We start from the raw sequence: 25464 nt of genomic DNA on the forward strand, positions 1-25464 counted from the left end.
GATCAAGTGAGAGAAGTGATCAATTTTCTATACCTTCACAGGCCAAAAGGAAAACAAAATTTTATAAGAGACTGGTAAGAGAGGCTGAAATAAAATCTGTGGATCTATGTGCTGCTTTTGAGGCAGACAGAAGAAAGCTGAACTTAATTCCACTCTTTGTAGATCCCGGCCATGCATAAGCACCTGGAGAACCCAATCTATGGGTTTTTCCTATTGCCAAGTGAAGTGCATCTTTGTCTCTTGGAACAGTACTGTGTTACAGGGAAAGAATTAAAAAGCAAGGACCATATAAGGACTACACTAATTATGAGCTGGAATGTGTCAGCCAGAAATGAGTTACAAGCTGGCCAGGGCCTGCAAACTATAGTTAGATATTTAATAAAGTTCAGGCATGCAGCTGCGAGCACTCCTGGATGTTTGCCACTTTTTATTATGGTGGCGCCTGGCAACATGCTTGTAGTTAAGGGTCTGTCAGTCTTTCCATTAGAAACTCCATCTTTTCAGGACCTTTCTAAATCTCTTTTTTACATCACACACATTAGAAACTTGTATGTGGCTTGTCTAAAATGAGGCTGTTTTTGTGGTGGTTGTTATCACTTTGGTTTTCGGCTTTGAAGAAGCACAATCTGGTTCTGCCATTTACTATACCAAAAAAAAAAAAAAAAGGAAGGAAGAGGAGGAAGCGAAGGGGAGAGGGAGGGAGAAAGAGAAGGGGAAGAGGATGGGGAGGAGGAGAGGAAGAAAAAGAGGAGGCACCTAAAACAGACAGCTAATAGATAGATCGTCAGTTTGGTCCCAAGTTTTCTTACTGAAATGACATGCTCCTTCTGGGACCATACTGAACAAGGAAAATACACTTCAACAAAGTGTTTTGCTGAAAAATATAAAATTTGCTTTTCTGGAGAAGGGAATGGCTACCTACTCCAATATTCTTGCCTGGAGAAATCCATGGACAGAGGAACATGGCGGGCTACAGTCCATGGGGTTGCAAAGAATCGGTGTAGATGAACCCGAAGATAGCTAAAAGGTGGAAATAAAGTTTTCTGTTTCTTAGCTTGGTATGGGATTGTTATCTTGATAACAAAAAAAGAAATTAAAGAACAAGTTTATCTTTCTCCATATATTTTTCCCCACCCCTCACATCTGATAACCACTAATTTAGAAAAGCAACTTTCCACTGGGAAAATTTTATAGACAACTCAAAAATACTGGCTTAAATAGGAGAATTTGCAGTAATTCCTCAGTTCTAAGGAAGAAAGGGAGGAGGGAATGAAGGAAGGAAGAAAAGAAGGAAGGTATCACGTCTATAAATGCACTCATTGCTGTTAAGATGCATCCCAATTTCAGAAGAAAATATATATACATATACACATACAGTTTTTATAAGGGAAGAAGAGTCTTAGAATAAAGAAATAGGACATATGGCTATTTATCATTTACAAGGAAATTTCAACCAAATTTTGCCAAATCATTCCTTCTCGGCCCTTGAAATACCAGGCAGATTCCATTTTTTTCTAGCTACTCTTCAGGTTTAAAAAAAGCCAGCTAAATGTAGAATCAAACTGCCAAGATCTTATTTAATTTAAAATTTCTCCCCTGCCTCAGCTTGAGCTTGAACAAGCTTAGGCGTTTGCAAGAGTGAAAGGGGTATGCTGAATCTCTCTGATTTATTCACATTGCACTTTCTCTTCTCATCCCCTCTCTCTGCTGCCTCTGACTTCTCCAAGTTTGCAGTGAGGTAAGGATGAAGTCTTAGACTGATCTGACACTACAAGACAATCCTGTAGTTACCTTGTTACCTTGGGGGCTTGCAACCGTACAACAGGTATGTCATACAACAGATGTCTAAGATGTTTTTTCCATGAAGTGTTTGTAACCAACAGGTACATGAAATTCACTAGGGGGAATCTGGTAGACCTCCCCTCCCTAAGACGAGCTCCTGCAATAGTTTTATCTGGTAACATGGGAAAATCAGGGAAAGAAGACAGAGCTCCCCAGTAATGTAGTTAAATATAAATGATGTCTACAGTAGTAGCTGCCTCCTTTTACCTGACTTTTTCCAAATAGAAAGGGACAACATTTCCTTTATCAGGACAGAATGCAGACCATAGCTACTGGCATGTTAGTTTATCAGGCAGTTGTGCCATGTCGAAGGACTGATGCTTTTGAACTATGGTGTTGGAGAAGACTCTTGAGAGTCCCTTGGACTGCAAGGAGATCTAACCAATCCATTCTAAAGGAGATCTACCCTGGGTGTTCTTTGGAAGGAATGATGCTAAAGCTGAAACTCCAGTACTTTGGCCACCTCATGCAAAGAGTTGACTCATTGGAAAAGACTCTGATGCTGGGAGGGATTGGGGGCAGGAGGAGAAGGGGACAACAGAGGATGAGATGGCTGGATGGCATCACTGACTCGATGGACGTGAGTCTGAGTGAACTCCAGGAGTTGGTGATGGACAGGGAGGCCTGGCGTGCTGTGATTCATGGGGTCACAAAGAGTCGGACATGACTGAGTGACTGAACTGAACTGTGCCATGACCCATGACTTAGACTACACCAGAGCCTTCAATATGCTGAAAGCAGTGAGGCTACCAAGTGGGAAAGATGAGAAACCGTAACCTGCTTGCATGTGAAATATGTGTGAGAAACAGAGGCTGAGAAATCTCACCATGTAGAGGGTAATGTGAAAACTTTTACTACAATGTACGTTTTCAGTGTTATTTAGTGTAAACTGCAACTATTTTCGGAGAAGGCAATGGCACCTCACTCCAGCACTCTTGCCTGGGAAATCCCATGGAAGGAGGAGCCTGGTGGGTCGCAGTCCATGGGGTCGCTAAGAGTCGGACACGACTGAACGACTTCACTTTCACTTTTCACTTTTCACTTTCATGCATTGGAGAAGGAAATGGCAACCCACTCCAGTGTTCTTGCCTGGAGAATCCCAGGGACAGGGGAGCCTCATGGGCTGCCATCTATGGGGTCGCACAGAGTCGGACACAACTGAAGCGACTTAGCAGCAGCAGCAGCAGCAGCAGCAGCAGCAGCAGCAACAACTATTTTATTCTTTGATAAAATAAATATATTGTAGATGATAGGAGCCAGGTTTTTGAGACTAGAATGAACTTATGTGTTGGATTGGAACAAGAGATATGAACTCATGAGTTAAGAATGAACTTCATATATATACAGATAGATAAAATATATATAAATATAAATATATTTGTGTGTACATATGTTTCCTACTTCTGTCTGCTGAGGGAACTAGGAGCAATGACAACCTTATAGCATTTGAGAAGACTTAGAACCCAGATCTTGATTTCATATACCAGTTTCCAACTAAAAGATTCACAACTCCTTGGGAAATATATTGATTCCAGGGTTGGGCCAGGAAAAATACAAGATGAGCCTGGAAGATCTTGTGATGCCCCAAAATAAGGAAGCATTTGAGAAAAAAATAGAGGTATGCCAAAGAACAAAAACCTAACCTAGAGGGGCTCCTCATTGTCAAAGCTGCAATAATTTGATCAAAAATCAATTATAGTACTTGATTATAATCCACAGAATAAAACAGTTACCAATGAATTCATAATGGTAAAAGTGAATAACTGGATCAATAAGTAAATGGCAGGGGCAGATTGCACTTCTTTACAGAAGAATTTCAATTAATTAATGTAGAAGAAATGAGGGAAATTTTAAAAATCACCATTAAGCAGTACCACAGTAATAGTTGTTGCAGAAAAGATGTACCAATGGATGCAAAAGCCACTGGACAGTTTGAGGAAAAACAAGATATCAGCATAGTCACAAAGTATCTCCCCTAAAAAGATATTTATTGATTACATAGGGGAATATAGCAACATTACAACGCCCCCCCCAAAAAAAACCCAACAGACACTTTAATTGGGTGATTGAAATTGATGTCATAGTCAATAAAACATTTCCTATCATAAATACCCTGATATGATGCACTAAGGAGCTCACAATATCACTTCTGTGGTATTCTTGCCCAAAATGCACTATCTCAATATAATCACAAGAAAGCCTCAAGTAAACATGTATTGAGAGATATTTTACAGAAAAAGTGACTAGTATTCCACAAAGTGTGAAGGTCATTAACGACAAGGAAAGAATGCAGAGCGGTCACGACTGGGGGAGACTAAGGTGACACACGACTGAATGTGCTGGCACTGGGTCCAGGGATAGGAAAGAAGCATAGAAGAAAACGTGCTTAAACTGGAATAAAGTCTGTAGTTTACTTAGTAATAGTGTACGAATGCTCATCGCCTATTTTGATAAGAGTTCAGTTCAGTTCAGTTGCTCATTCGTGTCTGACCCTTTGCGACCCCATGAATCGCAGCACGCCAGGCCTCCCTGTCTATCACCAACTCCTGGAGTTCGCTCAGACTCACATCCATCGAGTCAGTGATGCCATCCAGCCATCTCATCCTCTGTCGTCCCCTTCTCCTCCTGCCCCTAATCCCTCCCAGCATCAGAGTCTTTTCCAGTGAGTCAGCTCTTCGCATGAGGTGGCCAAAGTACTGGAGTTTCAGCTTTAGCATCAGTCCTTCCAAAGAACACTCAGGACTGATCTCCTTTAGAATGGACTGGTTGGATCTCCTTGCAGCCCAAGGGGCTCTCAAGCGTCTTCTCCAACATCATAGTTCAAAAGCATCAATTCTTCATTGCTCAGCCTTCTTCACAGTCCAAACTTCACATCCATACATGACTACTGGAAAAACCATAGCCCTCTGGTTATAAAAGCTATTAAATTTAAGGAAACCAAATAAAGTTTATATGTGAACCCTCTGAACAATATTTTCAACTTTCCTATAAGTCCAGGAGTGTTCTAACATAAAAGACTTACCAAAACTATCCTATAGAGGAGAAAAGTATTTTGTTGGGTTTTTGATTATCTATTTGTTTTATTGAAGCATAGTTGATTTATGATATTCTGTTTCTTTTAGGTATACAGCATAATGATTCAACATTTTTATAGATCATACTCCATAGAAAGTTATCACAAAATAATGGATATATTTCTCTCTGATATACAATATATCCTGTTGTTCATTTATTTTATGTATACTAATTTGTATATCAATCTCCTACACGTTTCTTGCCCCTCTTCTTTTCTCTCTCCCGACTGGGAATCACTAGTTTCCATTCTATATCTGTGAGTTTATTTATCTTGTGTTATATCCATCCATTTAATTTTTTAGATTCCACATATAAAGCAGTATTTGTCTTTCTCTGTCTGACTTATTTCACTAAGTAAAATATCCTCTAGGTCCATCCATGTTGTTTCAAGTGGCAGACTTTCATTCTTTTTTTATTACTGAACGGATTAATTGATCATATGTGCATGGCTTTCCCTTTTCACTTTCATGTACTGGAGAAGGAAATGGCAACCCACTCCAGTGTTCTTGCCTGGAGAGTCCCAGGGACGGGGGAGCCTGGTGGGCTGTCGTCTATGGGGTCGCACAGAGTTGGACACGACTGAAGTGACTTAGCAGTGGCAGCAGCATGGGTTTATTTCTGAGTTATCCATTCTGTTCCACTGATTTATCTGTGTTTTTGTGCCAGTATCAAGCTGTTTTGATTACTATAGCTTTGTAGTATAGCTCAAGTTCAGAGAGGATATTTCCAGCTTTTTTCCCCTGAAGATTGCTTTGGCAAATTGGCATCTTTTGTGATTCCATATGAATTTTAGGATAATTTTGTTCTAAGTTTATATTTTTAAAAAAGCCATGGATATTTTCATAGGAATTGCATTAAATCTAGAACTTCTTTTGGGTGTATAGTCATTTTAACAATATTAATTCTTGCTATCCGTGAACACAAGGTATCTTTCCATTTCATTGTATCATCTTCAGTTTGCTTCATCATTGTATAACAGTTTTCTTTCCCTTCCTTGGTTTAGTTTATTTCTAGGTATTTTATTCACTTTGGTGTGCTTTTATATGGGATCACCTTCTTGCTTTCTTTTTTTGATAGTTTTTTAGTAGTGTTTAGAAGCAACAGATTTATTAATCTTGTATCCTGCAACTTCACTGAATTCATTAGTTTTAATAGTCTTTTGATGAAGACTTTAGTATTTTCTACATAGAGCATAAAATCCTAAAAGATAATGTTGTGAAAGTGCTGTACTCAATAAGCCAGCAAATTTGGGAAACTCAGCAGTAGCCACAGGACTGGAAAAGGCCAGTTTTTATTCCAATCCCAAAGAAAGACAATGCCAAAGAATGCTCAAATTACCACTGAATTGCACTCATCTCACATGCTAGTAAAGTAATGCTCAAAATTCTCCAAGCCAGGCTTCAGCAATATGTGAACTGTGAACTTCCAGATGTTCAAGCTGGTTTTCGAAAGGGCAGAGGAACCAGAGATCCAATTGCCAACATCCGCTGGATCATGGAAAAAGCAAGAGAGTTCCAGAAAAACATCTATTTCTGCTTTATTGACTCTGCCAAAGCTTTTGACTGTGTGGATCACAATAAACTGGAATATTCTGAAAGAGATGGGAATACCAGACCACCTGATCTGCCTCTTGAGAAATCTGTATGCAGGTCAGAAAACAACAGTTAGAGCTGGATGTGGAACAATAGACTTGTTCCAAATAGGGAAAGGAGTATGTCAAAGCTGTATGTTATCATCCTGCTTATTTAATTTATATGCAGAGTACATCATGAGAAACACTGGGCTGGATGAAGCACAAGCTGGAATCAAGATTGCCAGGAAAAATATCAATAACCTCAGATGTGCAGATGACACCACCCTTATGGCAGAAAGTAAAGAAGAACTAAAGAGCTTCTTGATAAAAATGAAAGAGAGTTAAAAAGTTGGCTTAAAGCTCAACATTCAGAAGACTAAGATCATGGTATCCAGTCCCATCACTTCATAGCAAATAGATGGGGGAAACAGTGGAGACAGTCAGAGACTTTATTTTGGGGGGCTCTAAAATCACTGCAGATGGTGATTGCAGCCATGAAATTAAAAGACACTTACTCCTTGGAAGGAAAGTTATGACTAACCTAGACAGCATATTAAAAAGCAGAGACATTACTTTGTCAACAAAGGTCCATCTAGTCAAGACTATGGTTTTTCCAGTAGTCATGTATGGATGTGAGAGTTGGACTATAAAGAAAGCTGAGCGATGAAGAACTGATGTTTTTGAACTGTGGTGTTGGAGAAGACTTTTGAGAGTTCCTTGGACTGCAAAGAGATCCAACCAGTCCATCCTAAAGGAAATCAGTCCTGGGTGTTCATTGGAAGGACTGATGTTGAAGCTGAAACCCCAATACTCTGACCACCTGATGTGATGAGTTGACTCATTGGAAAAGACCTTGGTGCTGGGAAAGATTGAGGGCAGGAGGAGAAGGGGACAACAGAGGATGAGATAGCTGGATGGCATCACTGACTCAATGGACATGAGTTTGGGTAAACTCCGGGAGTTGGTGATGGACCAGGATGCCTGGTGTGCTGCAGTCCATGGGGTCGTAAAGAGTTAGACACAACTGAGTGACTGAAATGAACTGAACTGAACTGAACTGATATATAGCATCATATCATCTGCAAAGAATAACGGTTATTCTCTTTATTTATTTTTCTTGTCTGAATGCTATGGCTAGTATTTCATTACTGTGTTAAAAGAAGTGGTGAAAATAGGTACTGTTGTCTCATTTCTGATTGTAGAGGAAAAGTTTTTCACCACTGAATTTGATGTTTGCTGTGAGTTTGTTATCAGTGAACTTTGTTATGTTGAGATATGTTCCCTCTATACCAATTTTGTCATGAATTGACGTTCAATTTGGTCAAGTATTTTTCCTTATTGAGATTAACCTATGTTTATCCTTCCTTTTGCTAATGTGGTGTATAACATTGATTAATTTGCAGATACTGAACCACTTTTATATCCCTGGAATCAGTTTAGTTAAGTCAGCAGCATGCCAGGCTTCCCTGTCCATCACCAGCTCATGGTGCTTACTTAAACTCATGTCCATCGAGTCAGTGATGCCATCCAACCATCTCATCCTCTGTAATCTCCTTCTCCTCCTGCCTCCAATCTTTCCCAGCATCATGGTCTTTTCAAATGAGTCAGTTCTTCATATCAGTTGGCCAAACTGAATTATTGAATTCAGTTTGCTAGTATTTTGGTGAGAATTTTTCCACCTATATTCATCAGAGATATTGGTAGATTGTTACAATTATATAGATTGTTAAGTAATCATACAGACTTAATAATCACTTGAGCTCAAGGCAATATTAAGAACTGTCACCTTCAACCAAGTTGGCACTTTACAGACCATCTTCAAGTAACACAATTATCAGAGCAGGGGTAGGGTAGGAGGGAGATGTCATTTGAACTTTAAAGATAAAGAAACCCTAGCTCCGGCATGTAAAGTTCCATGTCAAACTAACCAAAATAGAATCTAAAACTGAGTGTGACTGACTCTAAACCCCAAGTTCTTCCTTCTGTGCTCTAACTCCACCATAGAGAAGCCCGTTCTGCATGGAGCAGGTCATCTTTTGTGGATGTCAGTATAATTTAGAGCCTTATAGATCAGGCTCTGGAATCAAACAATCCAGTTCCCAGCTCTGCCATACCTTAGCTATGGAACTTTGGATGCTGAACCTTATTTTCATCATCCACTAAATAGGAAAAATGGTGGCTACCTCACATGTTCATTATAAGAATTTATAAGATTTTAATATTCAGCTGAGTTCCCAGCACCTAGAAAGCTCTCAAGAAATGATAACTTTGTATAATCAATTTACCCCCCTAAAAATATGTGAATAGAAGAACCTCTTTAAATATTGCTTCCTTGATGGCTTGGCAGTAAAGAATCCGCCTGCAGAGCAGGGAATGCAGGAGACACGTTTAATATTACTGAAACTCTAGCATCCAAGTGCTCTTAATAAAATGTTCAGTTAACATTTTATTGTTCATAAGAAACTTTATCAAAGGTTGGGAGTGGGGCAAGTTATACTTGGAATTCAATATAACTTTAAACACAGCTTATAGGATTTTTTCACCATCTTCCCTTGCTATGAATCTGTGTGTGCTGCATGCTCAGTCATGTCCAGCTCTTTGAGACCCCCATGGACTGTAGCCTGCCAGGCCTCTCTGTCCATGGAATTTTCTAGGCAAGAAGAATAGAGAGAGTTGCCAATTCCCACTCCAAGGGAATCTTCCCAACCCAGGGATCGAAACCGAGTCTCTTGCATCTCCTGCATTGGCAGGCAGATTCTTGACCACTTCACTACCTGTTCAGTTCAGTTCAGTTGCTCAGTTGTGCCTGACTCTTTGCAACCCCATGAATTGCAGCACGCCAGGCCTCCCTGTCCCTCACCAACTCCTGGAGTTCACCCAAACTCTTCTCCATCGAGTCAGTGATGCCATCCAGCCATCTCATCCTCTGTCATGGGAAGCCCCCTATTATGTATTCTAACTACCATTTTATCTTAAATTCTGATACATGCAAGGAAAACTTGACATTGCTTGTTATTAGTTTTCTATTGCCGGTATAACAAATAACCATAGAGATTTGGGTTAAAACAACAAAATTTGTTTATCTTACAGTTTCACGGGTTAGAAATCCAACATGATTTCACTGGGCAAAACTCAGAGCTGTCTTCACTTCTGAAAACTCTAAGATAGAATCAATTTCCTAACTTTTCTAGTTTCTAGAGAATGCCCATATTCCTTGGCTCATGGACACTTCCTCTTCCTTAAAAGTCAGCAAAAGTGTGAATCGTTCTCACCTCACATCACCTGACCTTTCCATTGTTACATCTTCACCTCTGACTCGTCTCTCGCTTTCCTCTTTCACATTGGAGGACCCTTGATATTACATCATGGTTCCCAAATAATCCAGAATTATCTCCCTGTTTTAAGGTCAGCTGAATATCAACTTTAATTCTACCTACAACTTTATTTCCTTTTTGCTGTGTTATCTGAAATATTCATAGGTTCCAGGGATTAGGGCATGGCTATCTTTGTGGGGCCATTATTCTGCCCACCATGCCACTTCACTAATTAAAAAGATTAGCTAATAAAGAGTTGCAGGCAGAACCAAAGGAGCCAAAAGGTAGAAAACTACATCCTTGACAGCTACATATGGAGAAAGGATAGAGCTCTGATTAAAATAGCACATATTTAATGCCATTACCTTAAATCAATGAGCCTTTTGAGTGGAAGACTTGATCAAACAGAGCTCTGAGTTTTGGCTCAACCCACTAATTGTGTTAACACATATAACATTTCTGGGGTTCAGTTTTCTCACCTGTCAAATGGAGATGATACAATCACAGAGTGATTGTGTGAAACAATAGGACAGTAAGTATCATTTTTTCTTTTTTAAATTAATTTTTATTGGAGTGTAGTTCCCTGTGCTACACAGTATGTTCTGATTAGTTATCTATTTTATACATAATAGTGTATATACGTTCATTCCAATCTCCTATCTCATCCCACCTCCTTTCACCCCTGGTGTCCATATGTTTGTTCTCTGAGTCTATGTCTCTATTTCAGCTTTGCAAATAAACTTATCTGTAGAGTTTTTCTAGATTCCACATATAAGTGATATTATATGATGTTTGTTTTGCTGACTTACTTCACACTGTATGACAGTCTCTAGGTCCATCTACATTTTTGCAAATGGCACCATGTTGTTCCTTTTTATGGTTGAGTAATGGGGAAACAGTGGAAACAGTGTCAGGCTTTATTTTGGGGGGCTCCAAAATCATTGCAGATGGTGACTGCAGCCATGAAATTAAAAGATGCTTACTCCTTGGAAGAAAAGTTATGACCAACCTAGATAGTATATTCAAAAGCAGAGACATTACTTTGTCGACTAAGTTCCATCCAGTCAAGGCTATGGTTTTTCCAGTGGTCATGTATGAATGTGAGAGTTGGACTGCGAAGAAGGCTGAGTGCCAAAGAATTGATGCTTTTGAACTGTGGTGTTGGAGAAGACTCTTGAGAGTCCCTTGGACTGCAAGGAGATCCAACCAGTCCATCCTGAAGGAGATCAGCCCTGGGATTTCTTTGGAAGGAATGATGCTAAAGCTGAAACTCCAATGTTTTGGCCACCTCATGTGAAGAGTTGACGCATTGGAAAAGACTTTGATGCTGGGAGGGATTGGGGGTAGGAGGAGAAGGGGACGACAGAGGATGAGATGGCTGGATGGCATCACTGACTCAACGGATGTGAGTCTGAGTGAACTCCGGGAGATGGTGATGGACAGGGAGGCCTGGTGTGCTGCAATTCATGGAGTGGCAAAGAGTCGGACACGACTGAGCAACTGAACTGAACTGAATATTCCATTATATATATATATATATATATACATATATATGCACTGCATTTTCTTTATCCATTCTTCTGTTGAAGGATATTTAGGTTGCTTCCATGTCCTGACTATTGTAAATAGTGCTGAATGTATCTTTTTGAAGCATGGTTTTCTCTGGGTATATGCCAAGGAGTCGGAGAAGGCAATGGCACCCCACTCCAGTACTCTTGCCTGGAAAACCCCATGGATGGAGGAGCCTGGTAGGCTGCAGTCCATGGGGTCGCACAGAGTCGGACATGACTGAAGCGACTTAGCAGCAGCAGCATGCCAAGGAGTAGAATTGCTGGGTCATATTGTAGTTCTATTTTTAGTTTTTTAAGGAATTTTCATACTGTTCTCCATCAATTTACACACCCATCAGCAGCGTAAAAGTGTTTTCTTTTCTCTATACTCTCTCTAGCATTTATTGTTCATTTTATAATATAATAGCTTTAGTAATAATAACAAGGACATGTGGTAGACTTAATACCAAATGCTATGGTAAGAGCTTTAACATTATCTCTTTAATCCTCACAACCACCCAATAAAGTGGTACTTATTATTTTACCCATTTACAGAGCAGAAAACTAGGACTCAGAAACACTAAGTAATCTGCCCAGCTCGTATATAGTCAAGCCAGGAATACAGTTTTACACTGCTCCAAAAACCTCTGCCCTGAACCACTATGACAGAATATAAATCTAAGGTATGAAAAACAGTTCAGAAGCAATTTATTCTTTTATTTTTAAAAATAGAAGGAAAGAAAAAAGAATAACACCTTGAAATGAACAAGTCCTCATGTGATACTACTAATGGCAACCCATTGTTCCCACCCACCACCTGCAACGGAGAGCTTTGCTTCGAAGCCACTTTTAGGGTTCTGCACAGAATAAGGTGATGTGATATGTGAATGTATGTGTGTTTCTGAAAGGGCTGTAGGCTGAGACTCCACAAGATTTCATCCCAAGGGTTTCCTGACTCAAACATACTCCCCTCTCCCTTGAAGTTTTTACCCCAAACAGACACTTGTTTTCTGTTCTAGACTGCTTCTGCACTGAACACTCCCAGGAAAGCCTGCCATTTTGTTTTCCAGCACATTCTTTTCAGATAACAAGCCAAGAATTATTTCTGCTCTTTCACTTAATAAAAAAGCAATGGTGCTGGGAAAACTGGACAGCTACATGTAAAGGAATGAAATCAGAACACCTCCTAACACCACACAGAAAGATAAACTCAAAATGAATTAAAGACCTAAATGTAAGATCAGAAACTATAAAACTCTTAGACGAAAACATAGGCAGAGCACTCAACGACATAAATCAAAGCAAGATCCCCTGTGACCCATCTCCTAGAGTAACAGAAATAAAAGCAAAAGTGAACAAGTGGGACTTGATTAAACTTAAAAGCTTTTGCACAGCAAAGGAAACTATAACCAAGGTAAAAAGACAACCCTCAGAATGGGAAAAAGTAATAGCAAATGAAACAACTGACAGAGGATTAATTTCTAAAATATACAAGCGGCTCATACAACTCAATGCCAGAAAAACAAACAACCCAATCAAAAAGTGGGGAAAAGACCTAAATAGACACTTCTCCAAAGAAGACATATAGATGGCTAGTGAACACATGAAAAGATGCTCAACATCTCTCATTATGAGAGAAATGCAAATCAAAACTACAATGAGATATCAACTCACACCAGTCAGAATGGTTGTCATCAAAAGTCTACAAACAATAAATGCTGGAGAGGTTGTGGAGAAAAGGAAATGCTCTTGCACTGTTGATGGGAATGTAGATTGATACAGCCACTATGGAATGGAGATTCCTTAAAAAAAACTAGGAATAAAACCACCATATGACCCAGCAATCCCACTCCTAGGCATATACCCTGAGGAAACCAGGGTTGAAAGAGACACGTGTATCCCACTGTTCACTGCAGCACTATTTACAATAGCCAGAATATGGAGGCAACCTAGATGCCCATGACATCTAGATGCTCCTCACGTCTAGTGAGGAAATGGCAACTCACTCTACTCTTCTTGCCTAGAAAATTCCATGGACAGAGAGGCCTGGAAGATGAATGGATAAAGAAGTTGTGGTACATATACACAATGGAATATTACTCAGCCATAAAAAGGAATGCATTTGAGTCAGTTCTAATGAGGTGAATGAACCTAGAACCTATTATACAGAGTGAAGTGAGTCAGAAAGAGAAAGGTAAATACTGAATTCTAACACATATATACGAAATCTAGAAAAATGGTCCTGAAGAACTTACTTACAGGGCACCAATGGAGAAACAGACTAGAGTATAGACTTGTGGACTTGGGGAGAGGGATGAGGAGGGTGAGACGTATGGAGAGAGTAACATGGAAACTTACATTACCACATATAAAATAGATAGCCAACAGGAATTTGCTGTATGGCTCAGGAAACTCAAACAGGGCCTCTGTATCAACCTAGAGGGGTGGGATGGGGAGGGAGACAGGAGGGAGTTTCAAAAGAGAGGGGATATATGTATATCTATGGCTGATTCATGTTGAAGTTTGACAGAAAACAGTAATATTCTGTAAGGCAATTATCCTTTGATTAAAAATAAATTTAAAAAAAAAAAAGAAATCATGAAGCTTTCCCTACATGTGCAATGTCTTTGCAGTGTCTCTGGTAAATTACTTTCACATGTTGTCCACCAGACCCACTGACTTTGCTAACAGCCCTTACCCTCATGGCTGGGATGACCTCTCACCCAAGAGGTCAGTACCCAAAAGTCAGCATGTCTGACTGTGCTGTGTGCTTCATTACCCATGAGATTATGAATAATTGTGGTAATTGCTGAAGCAAATGAGTTCTAGCTAATTACTAGTGGTCTTAATCCCAGCAACAAGTGAAAGCAAGAATGCTCACTGACGTTTCACTCTGTACTATAATGAATACAGCTTGCAGTTTTAGTTGATGCCAAAACATTCACTATTATGAACAGAATCTGAAATCCTAAGGGAATTAGATAGTTGAGTGTTTAAACATGTAGTTTTTTTCTTTCTCTACTTTTAATTTGGTGCCAGATATTTTTCAGGGCAATTCTACTTCCTTTTTACCCTAGGAAACAGCATGAGCTTTCTACTATAATTTGCAATAAACTCCGGAAGTTGGTGATAGACAGGGAGGCCTGGCGTGCTGTGGTTCATGGGGTCACAAAGAGTCGGACATGACTGAGCAACTGAACTGAACTGAACTGAACTATTAAGAATCACATGACTCTAGAACCTGTTAAAAATATTATCAGAATTTAAGACATCACTTGTAAGGATAAAAATGAAACAATAGATTTTAAAGCTTTTTGCGAAGATGAAAGTACTAGACAATTAAAAGTTATCATTATTACTTCCTTATAACTATGATTTATAATGCCATCTTTAAAATATAATTTGTTAATTACTACATGTGGTGTCAGTAATAATCAGTACACACATGGATAATTATAACATGTAGCCTATTTGGAATAATCCAAGAATATTTTCTCTCTTTCCCTGGATGCATATATGAATTGCTCTGGGACTTTTCCTAAGAAATTGGAGACCAATACCCCAATAGCACAGATGGAGATAGGAGCATAGCACATTACACAGCAGCCAAGCCAAGACTAAAATTCAGGTCTTCTGATGAGTAGCTAAATGTTACATACTGGACTAAGTATGTAAACATTTTGGGTCATAGCTTTCATATCCTCTAAAATGGAGCAGATAAGTTACATACAAGAATATTGTAAAGATAAAATGAAACAAAAAGGAAAAAGTGCTTCAGAATGTTAAAGGTACATGAAATCAAAGTTTATATGAACAGAATGCACGATTCATAACATTAATAGTTCCATCATGAAATGAAGACATTTAACTTATTTTCCCATTCAAACTATTTTAACACCAAGTTTCTGAGTTTAAGTTTTTGACAAGGGTTAAAGCTTTGTTTGAGCTATAAAACCAAATGAGAGATTGGAGGCTGTCACCAATTCTTCTCTGGTTTGAGCCCCAAGGATAGAGGATTTAGGGATTTTCACATGTCCCAGTTATATTGAGTTTGGTTTGTACCTGGCACTGCCTCACTTTATCTAAAAGTCACTCTGCATTCTCAAATGAGCACTGTTCTCCAGAGAAACAATAGCCTCAGCCAAACAGGGAACTTTAGAAAAATCCCTCCACCTTAATCTTTTTCAAAAGAAATTTTGGACTACGGGCCAGGGCTTCAAGGCTTAGATGATTTTAGAGAAGAGATGAGAATTGTAAATGCAATTTGATAACCCACCCCTACCAGCATTTCCTGGGCTTCCCTGGTGGCTCAGATGGTAAGGAATCCATCTGCAATGCGAGAGACCTGGATTCCATCCTTGGGTCAGGAAGATCCCTGGAGAAGGGAATGGCAACCTGCTCCAGTATCCTTGCCTGGAGAATCCCCATGGACAGAGGAGCCTGGCGGGCTACAGTCCATGGGGTCACAAAGAGTCGGACGCAACTAAGCACAGTATCGCACAGTATTTCCTATCGTGCCAGAACATAGGCATTGATGGGCTCTCCTTTTCCTAAAGGACATAATAAAAGCAAAGAGAACAGGAAACAAATCAATAAACAAGAAAATGTCAGTTATTACAGTCTTTCTAAATCATTAGAATAAGGCTACATAATAGAAATAACTGAGAGATCAGAAAGTCCTTTCTGAGATGACATTATAAACTGAAATCTCAAAGCCAGGAAGGCTTGAGAAGACTAACATCCCATCTTAGTATGCCTTCCCCATACTCTGCTCCTTTTCGCTTCTTTGTTTCCCCTACTATTGATCTAGGTCTCCTACATTGAAGCAGCTCCCTAGTCCCTTGGCCATCTTTTTAGATTCATGTCATTCAAGATTCGAAAAGGATTCTAGTCTTCCTCAAATTATCCCTGCAATGTTGGTATTATTAAATTTTGTTGCTACTGGGGCTCGGAAATAACAACCACCACAGCAAGCAATATTTATTAGGTACATACCACGTGTCAAAATATGATAAATCAAAACAAAAGATCAATGGCCACAGCAATCCCTAGAGACTTAGGAACAAGGGCTTTCTTCCTTTTCTTGGGCTACAAAAACTTGCAAGGAATCTGTGCATCCAAAGGAAAGTGATTGAGTACCAAAATCAACTAATAAATTCCATACCTCAACTGTAGCAGTGAAGAATAGAGTAAAAATTATACAGGCTTCCCTGGTAGTTCAGCTGATAAAGAATCCGCCTGCAAAGCACCTGTTCAATTCCTGGGTCGGGAAAATCCACTGGAGAAGGGATAGGCTACCCACTCCCGTATTCTTGGGCTTCTCTGGTAGCTCAGATGGGAAAGAATCTGCCTGCAATGCAGGAGATCTGGGTTCAATCCCTGGATTGGGAAGATCCCTCGGAGGAGGCATGGCAACCCAATCCAGTATTCTTACCTGGAGAATCCCCATTGAGAGAGGAGCCTGGTGAGCTACAGTCTCTCGAGTCACAAAGAATCAGACACAACTGAGTAACTAAGCACAGCAAACAGATATATATTTTAAATATATTTTATATAAAATTTACTGTACTGTTTAAAAAAATAAAATAAAATAAAATTTACTGTACTGTTTAATATTGATATTTATATAATGTTTCCACTGTTTCCCCATCTATTTCCCATGAAGTGATGAGACCAGATGCCATGATCTTAGTTTTCTGAATGTTGAGTTTTAAGCCAACTTTTTCACTCTCCTCTTTCACTTTCATCAAGAGGCTTTTTAGCTCCTCTTCACTTTCTGCCATAAGGGTGGTGTCATCTGCATATCTGAGGTTACTGAGATTTCTCTGGGCAATCCTGATTCCAGCTTGTGCTTCTTCCAGCCCAGCATTTCTCATGATGTACTCTGCATATAAGTTAAATAAGCAGGGTGACGATATACAGCCCTGACGTACTCCTTTTCCTATTTGGAATCAGTCTGTTGTTCCATGTCCAGTTCTAACTGTTGCTTCCTGACCTGCATACAGGTTTCTCAAGAGGCAGGTCGGGTGGTCTGGTATGCCCATCTCTTGAAGAACTTTCCACAGTTTATTGTGATCCACACAGTCAAAGGTTTTGGCATAGACAATAGAGCAGAAGTAGATGTTTTTCTGAACTCTCTAGCTTTTTCAATGATCCAGCAGATGTTGGCAATTTGATCTCTGGTTCCTCTGCCTTTTCCAAAACCAGCTTGAACATCTGGAAGGTCATGGTTCACGTATTGCTGAAGCCTGGCTTGGAGAATTTTGAGCATTACTTTACTAGCATGTGAGATGAGTGCAATTGTGCGGTAGTTTGAGCATTCTTCAGCATTGCCTTTCTTTGGGATTGGAATGAAAACTGACCTTTTCCAGTCCTGTGGCCACTGCTGAGTTTTCCAAATTTGCTGGCATATCGAGTGCAGCACTTGCACAGCATCATCTTTCAGGATTTGAAATAGCTCAGCTGGAATTCCATCACCTCCACTAGCTTTGTTCATAGTGATGCTTTCTAAGGCCCACTTGACTTCCCATTCCAGGATGTCTGGCTCTAGGTGAGTGATCACACCATCGTGATTATCTTGGTCATAAAGATCATTGTAGTACAGTTCTTCTGTGTATTCTTGCCACCTCTTCTTAATATCTTCTGCTTCTGTTAGGTCCATACCATTTCTGTCCTTTATCAAGCCCATCTTTGCATGAAATGTTCCCTTGGTATCTCTAATTTTCTTGAAGAGATCTCTAGTCTCTATTCTGTTGTTTTCCTCTATTTCTTTGCATTGATCACTGAGGAAGGCTTTCTTATCTCTTTTTGCTATTCTTTGGAACTCTGCATTCAGATGCTTATATCTTTCCTTTTCCCCTTTGCTTTTCACTTCTCTTCTTTTCACAGCTATTTGTAAGGGCTCCTCAGACAGCCATTTTGCTTTTTTGCATTTCTTTTCCATGGGGATGGTCTTGATCCCTGTCTCCTGTACAATGTCACAAACCTCCATCCATAATTCATCAGGCACTCTATCAGATCTAGGCCCTTAAATCTATTTCTCACTTCCACCGTATAATCATAAGGGATTTGATTTAGGTCATACCTGAATGGTCTAATGGATTTCCCTACTTGCTTCAGTTTAAGTCTGAATTTGGCAATAAGGAGTTCATGATCTGAGCCACAGTCAGCTCCTGGTCTTGTTTTTGCTGACTGTATAGAGCTTCTCCATCTTTGGCTGCAAAGAATACAATCAGTCTCATTTTGGAGTATCAGACTTTATTTTGGAGGGCTCTAAAATCACTGCAGATGGTGACTGCAGCCATGAAATTAAAAGATTCTCACTCCTTGAAGAAAAGTTATGACCAACCTAGATTTATATTCAAAAGCAGAGACATTACTTTGCTGACTAAGGTCCGTCTAGTCAAGGCTATGGTTTTTCCAGTGGTCATGTATGGATGTGAAGTTTGGACTGTGAAGAAGGCTGAGTGCCGAAGAATTGATGCTTTTGAACTGTGGTGTTGGAGAAGTCTCTTGAGAGTCCCTTGGACTGCAAGGAGATACAACCAGTCCATTCTGAAGGAGATCAGCCCTGGGATTTCTTTGGAAAGGATACTAAAGCTGAAGCTCCAGTACTTTGGCCACCTCATGAGAAGAGTTGACTGATTGGAAAAGACTCTGATGCTGGGAGGGGTTGGGGGCAGGAAGAGAAGGGGACGACCAAGGATGAGATGGCTGGATGGCATCACTAACTCGATGGACGTGAGTCTGAGTGAGCTCCGGGAATTGGTGATGGACAGGGAGGCCTGGCGTGCTGCAATTCATGGGGTCGCAAAGAGTCAGGCACGACTGAGCGACTGAACTGAACTGAACTGATATAATGTTTAATGCATATATAGTTTAGATTAACTATATATTTATAAATATATATGCAATCTCACTAGCTCTTGAGAGGTTTGAGTCAGATCAGTGTGATCATATTATTCCCCAGTTCAATAAACTTTCAATGATTTCCCAATTTCCACATTGGAAACTGCAAACAGGTGACCTACAGGTGACCTGCAGGCCTCCTAATGTCTTAGTGTGTTGTTCAGAAAAGCATACACAACATTGTAAAGATCAGAAAATTTCCCATTAAAACTCTCCAGTTCCCCAAATCCTTTGAAATATAGAAGTTCTGGCATCCCCCTTTCCATATGGCATCATCAACTGGAGTTGAACGTCAACTGTCTACAAATTTTCATAAAAAGCAATGTCATTAAATGTCATTTTGCATATTTTCTAACTTCTATTTTGGTTTCTTATTGGATTCCTGGGAGATTTAGGAGTGTATTTCTAAATTCTTAATCAATACTGTTTCTCAAAATTGTACCTTTGTTATCAATTTCTAACTTAATTGTATTCTTTACATAATGGGCTGTAAATGACATTCACTCTCAATTATTGTTGATAATTGCCTGATATCTAAGAACAAGTTTAGTTTTCATAAATCTTCTGTATGGTCTCTGTTGGTTGGGGGAAGATTTCCATATACGTTCATTAGATATGGTTAATCTACACACTTGCTGAGTGCTTATCTGCCTTGTCTATGAACATCTGAGGGTGTAGTTTGGAAACCTCTCACTATGTTGTTTGGTTTGTCTATTACTATAATTTTGTCAAATTTTGAAGCTCTTTCAATGTGATATTCTCCAGATATTTTCTAAATGTCTTTTGCCTTACTTACAGTAGATTTTTTCTAGTATTAATCTGGCTAATCTAGCTGTCTAATTGGTCCTTATTTGTATAGTATAATTTTTTTCATTTACTTGCTTGTAATTTGCTGTATCGTTTCATGTGGGCTGTGTATATCTAAGTTTTATGCACCAATGTTTATTTGTTGGTTTGTTCATCCAGTCAGACACTATTTGTCTTTTAACTATGAATTTTATTCTGCCAATATTTGTTTTGATTAATGGCAAATCTAGATTAACTTTTATCACTTTGTTTTGTATTTTCTCCTTGTCAAATTTTTGAATTTTTGCATCTTGTCTTGCCTCTTTTCACATGACAGTGTTGTTTTTTCTCCCTTCATTTCACTTTTTTCCTCTTCTGATTTAAAAAATTTTTCCTCACCTATTTTGTTAGTTGTATTCTAGAAATGACCAATAAACATAGTTAACATACTTAACTTTTAAAAAGAAAGGTTAATCAGTATTTTAATATTCATTTTGAAAAACACGAATCTTAAAGCACTAAAATATTGATCATGCCTTCTGACTTGCATGCTATGTATTTGAAGATTTTATTCCTATACTGATTTTCAGCTAAGTTCAGGTGCTCAGTCATGTCCGACTCTTTGCGATCCCATGGCCTGCAGCATGCCAGCATTACCAACTCCCAGAGTTTACCCAAACTCATTTCCATTGAGTTGGATATGCCACCCAACCATCTCATCCTCTGTCGTCCCCTTCTCCTCCTGCCCTCAATCTTTCCCAGCATCGGAGTCTTTTCAAATGAGTCAGCTCTTCCCAACAGGTGGCCAATGTATTGGAGCTTCAGCTTCAGCATCATTCCTTCCAATGAGCATCCAGGACTGATCTCCTTTAGGATGGACTGGTTGGATCTTCTCGCAGTCAAAGGGACTCTCAAGAGTCTTCTCCAACACCACAGTTCAAAAGCATCAATTCTTCAGCACTCAGCTTTCTTTATAGTCCAACTCTCACACCCATACATGACTATTGGAAAAACCGTGGCCTTGACTAGATGGACCTTTTTGACAAAGTAATGTCTCTGCTTTTTAATATTCTGTCTAGGTTGGTCATAACTTTCCATCCAAGTAGTAAGCATCTTTTATTTTCATGGCTACAGTCACCATCTGCAGTGATTTTGGAGCCCCCAAAAATAAAGTCAGCCACTGTTTCCACTGTTTCCCATCTATTTCCCATGAAGTGATGGGATCGGATGCCATGATCTTTGTTTTCTGAATGTTGAGCTTTAGGCCAACTTTTTCACTCTCCTCTTTCACTTTCATCAAGAGGCTCTTTAGTTCTTCTTCACTTTCTGCCATAAGGATGGTGTCATCTGCACATCTGAGGTTATTGATATTTCTCCAAGCAATCTTGATTCCAGCTTGTGCTTCATCCAGCCCAGTGTTTCTCATGATGTACTCTGCATATAAATTAAATAAGCAAGGTGACAATATAAGGCTTTGACATACTCCTTTTCCTGTTTGGAACTAGTCTGTTGTTCCATATCCAGTTCTAACTGTTGTTTTCTGACCTGCATACAGATTTCTCAAGAGGCGGGTCAGGTGATCTGGTATTCCCATCTCTTTCAGAATTTTCTACAGTTTATTGTGATCCACACAGTCAAAGGCTTTGGCATAGTCAATAAAGCAGAAATAGATGTTTTATGAACTCTCTTGATTTTTTGATGATCGAGAGGATGTTGGCAATTTGATCTCTGGTTCTTCTGCCTTTTCTAAAACCAGCTTGAACATCTGGAAGGTCATGGTTCATGTATTGTTGAAGTCTGGCTTAGAGAATTTTGAGCATTACTTTATTAGCATGTAGTAGTTTGAGCATTCTTTGACAATGTCTTTCTTTAAGACTGGAATGAAAACTGACCTTTTCCAGTCCTGCGGCCACTGCTGAGTTTTCCAGATTTGCTGGCATATTGAGTGCAACACTTTCACAGCATCATCTTTCAGGATTTGATATAGCTCAACTGGAATTCCATCACCTCCACTAACTTTATTTGTAGTGATGCTTCCTAAGGCCCACGTGACTTCTCTTTCCAGAGTGCCCAGCTCTAGGTGAGTGATCACACCATTGTGATTATCTGGGTTATGAAGATCTTTTTTGTACAGTTCTTCTGTGTATTCTTGCCGCCTCTTCTTAATATTTTCTGCTTCTGTTAGGTCCATACCATTTCTGTCCTTTATCAAGCCCATCTTTGCATGAAATGTTCCCTTGGTATCTCTAATTTTCTTGAAGAGATCTCTAGTCTTTCCCTTTCTATTGTTTTTTTCTATTTCTTTGCATTGATCACTGAGGAAGTCTTTCTTATCTCTTTTTGCTATTCTTTGGAACTCTGCATTCAGATGCTTATATCTTTCCTTTTCCCCTTTGCTTTTACCTCTCCTCTTTTCACAGCTATCTGTAAGGCCTCCTCAGATAGCCATTTGCTTTTTGCATTTCTTTTTCCTGGGGATGGTCTTGATCCCTGTCTCCTGTACAATGTCATGAACCTCCGTCCATGGTTCATCAGGCACTCTGTCTATGAGATCTAGTCCCTTAAATCTATTTGTCACTTCCACTGTAAAATCGTAAGGGATTTGATTTAGGTCATACCTGAATATCGAGTGGTTTTCCCTACTTTCTTCAATTTAAGTCTGAATTTTTTGATAAAGAGTTCATGATCTGAGCTGGAGTTCATGATCTGAGCCACAGTCCACTCCTGGTCTTGTTTCTTGCTGACTGTATAGAGCTTCTCTATCTTTGGCTGCCAAGAATGTAATTAATCTGATTTCGGTATTGACCATCTGGTGATGTCCATGTGTAGAGTCTTCTCTTGTGTTGTTGGAAGAGGGTGTATAGCCTTATATTTGTAAATATATATGTAGATATATAGCCTTTATTGATATTAAATATATATATAGCCTTTTATTTATATTAAATCTATATTGATTTTATATGCCCATAAATTAGATTTTTAATTGCTTTATGTAGTCAGTGTTTATATTTACCCAGAAGTATACCTTATTATTTATTTACCACGTCTCCTTGTGTCTCAAGTGGTCCTCAGGGCTCATTTTCTTCTTTCTGAATATAGGCTTTAGATGTTTATTAATGAAGAATTATTGGTAGTAAACTCAGGATTTCAGTTTTTGGTTTGGGTGTTTTTTTGCCTCTTTGTTTTGTGCCGAAATGTCTTAATTTAACCTAATTTTAAAAATAATTTCACTTAATATTCAATTTTACATTTAATCATCTATATCAATAATTATTTTCTTTTTCATACATCGAAGAATATTATTTTATTTCCTTTTTTCGTCCACTACTGCTTTTGAGAAGTTAGCTGTCAGTCTAGTTAACAAAGCTTAGTAGAGAATCTTTCTTTTCTCTCTAGTTGCTTTTTCTTTCACTGATTACTTCAAGATCATCACTTTGTCTCTGTTGGTCTGCAGTTTCACTAGGATGTTTTCAGATGGGTTTTTATTTTAATTCAGTTGAGATTCCTTGAGCATCCTTAACCTAAGGATTGTAGTTCTTCATCAACTGAGGAAACTGCTCAGCTATTACCTCTTTGTTACCTCTCCCCAGTTTTCTCTCCTTTATCTTTCTGAGTTTTCAGTTAGACACTTGGACTTTCTTACTATATCTTCCATGTCTCTTATCTTCTTACTGAAGTAAGAAGTTTTGTATTTTCTGTATTTTTATTTCTGTATGCTGCCTTCTGGGTAACTTATTCATATCTCTTTCAGTTCATTAATTTTCTTGTTAGCTGCTTTCAATTTGGTATTTATGTACTCAGTTTTTATTTTAATTATTATATTGTTTATTTATGGAAATTTTATGTGGTTTCCAATACAAATCTACAGTATTCACAGTTTCTTATGTTTTTACCATCTTTTCAATATCTTTATTTATTTATTTAATGTATGAAATTATTTTAGAGTCCATATCTGATGATTATGCAGTTCTTACAAATCTGATTCTACTTTGTATTTTTTGCTGACTTTCTCAAGGTATTCAATTTCCTTGTATATATTTTTAAACTTTTTTTATTATGAACTCATGTTCCTTTGACTTTATCTATGGACACTCTCTGAAACTATTTAAAGACTATTACTCAAAAAAAAAAAAACCTCTGTTTGCTCCCGCCAGTTGTTTGCAGGCACTTACCAACTCAGGACCACTTGGAATAAATTTTTGTCTGAGAATATTTTTAGACTACTCAGGTACAGTGAATTATGGCCTCCAAACTAAAGTGAACACACACTTATGGGTTAGAAATTCTCAGATGAAGTGTTTTGGAATTTTTCTTTTCTTTCTTTTTAAAAATAACATTCAAATCAAAGTCCAAGATACTAAAGTCTCCTTTGTGGGAATGGGTTTTCTAGTTTGCCCATTGTGAGTGTCATCCTTAGGGTCCTGTTTTTAAATAGAGCTTGCCAATCAGAGTTCTTGCCCTCTCTGGACCCTAGGCTGTGTCTTTTAACTTCCATGCTGTATACCATTAAAACCAAGTTTGTACACAAGGATACACCGACAGAAGTACACAAGGAGAGAAAGGTGCTTTCTCATCAGTTCTTGTCTTTTTAAATTTTCTTTACTGTCAGCTCCTTTGGGCTTTTTAAATGTTTTATTTTAAAATATAGTTTATCCAGCATTTTAGGTGTTCTGCACCCAGAGAAAGAGAAAAGAAAGAGACAGTTTGTGGTGTTTTTGGCTAATATCCTTCTTTCTTCCCTCATATTGTAAATACTGCAAATAAAGCTACTCTATTCTGTTTAATTAATCATTCCTGACACACAGTCCAGTTCAGCTCATCACTCAGTCGTGTCCAACTCTTTGTGATCCCACAGACTGCAGCACGCCAGGCTTCCCTTGTCCATTACCAACTCTTGGAGCTTACTCAAACTCATGTCCATCGAGTCGGTGATGTCATCCAACCGTCTCATTCTCTGTCATCCCCTTCTTCTCCTGCCCCCAATCCCTCCCAGAATCAGGGTCTCTTCAAATGAGTCAGCTCTTTGCATCAGGTGGCCAAAGTATTGGAGTTTCAGCTTCAGTATCAGTCCTTCCAATGAGCATCCAGGACTGATCTCCTTTAGGATGGACTGGTTGGATCTCCTTGCAGTCCAAGGGACTCTCAAGAGTCTTCTCCAACACCACAGTTCAAAAGCATCAATTCTTCAGCACTCAGCTTTCTTTATAGTCCAACTCTCACATCCATACATGACTACTGGAAAAATCATAGCTTTGACTAGAAGGACCTTTGTTGGCAAAGTAATATCTCTGCTTTTTAATATACTGTCTAGGTTGGTCATAATTTTTCTTCAAGGAGTAAGCATCTTTTAATTTCATGGCTGCAGTCACCATCTGCAGTCACCATCCTGGCACACACTAAGCATTTAATAAATGTT

The sequence above is a fragment of the Ovis aries genome, chromosome 2, assembly GCF_016772045.2.
Source record: "Ovis aries strain OAR_USU_Benz2616 breed Rambouillet chromosome 2, ARS-UI_Ramb_v3.0, whole genome shotgun sequence".
Lineage (NCBI taxonomy): Eukaryota > Metazoa > Chordata > Mammalia > Artiodactyla > Bovidae > Ovis > Ovis aries.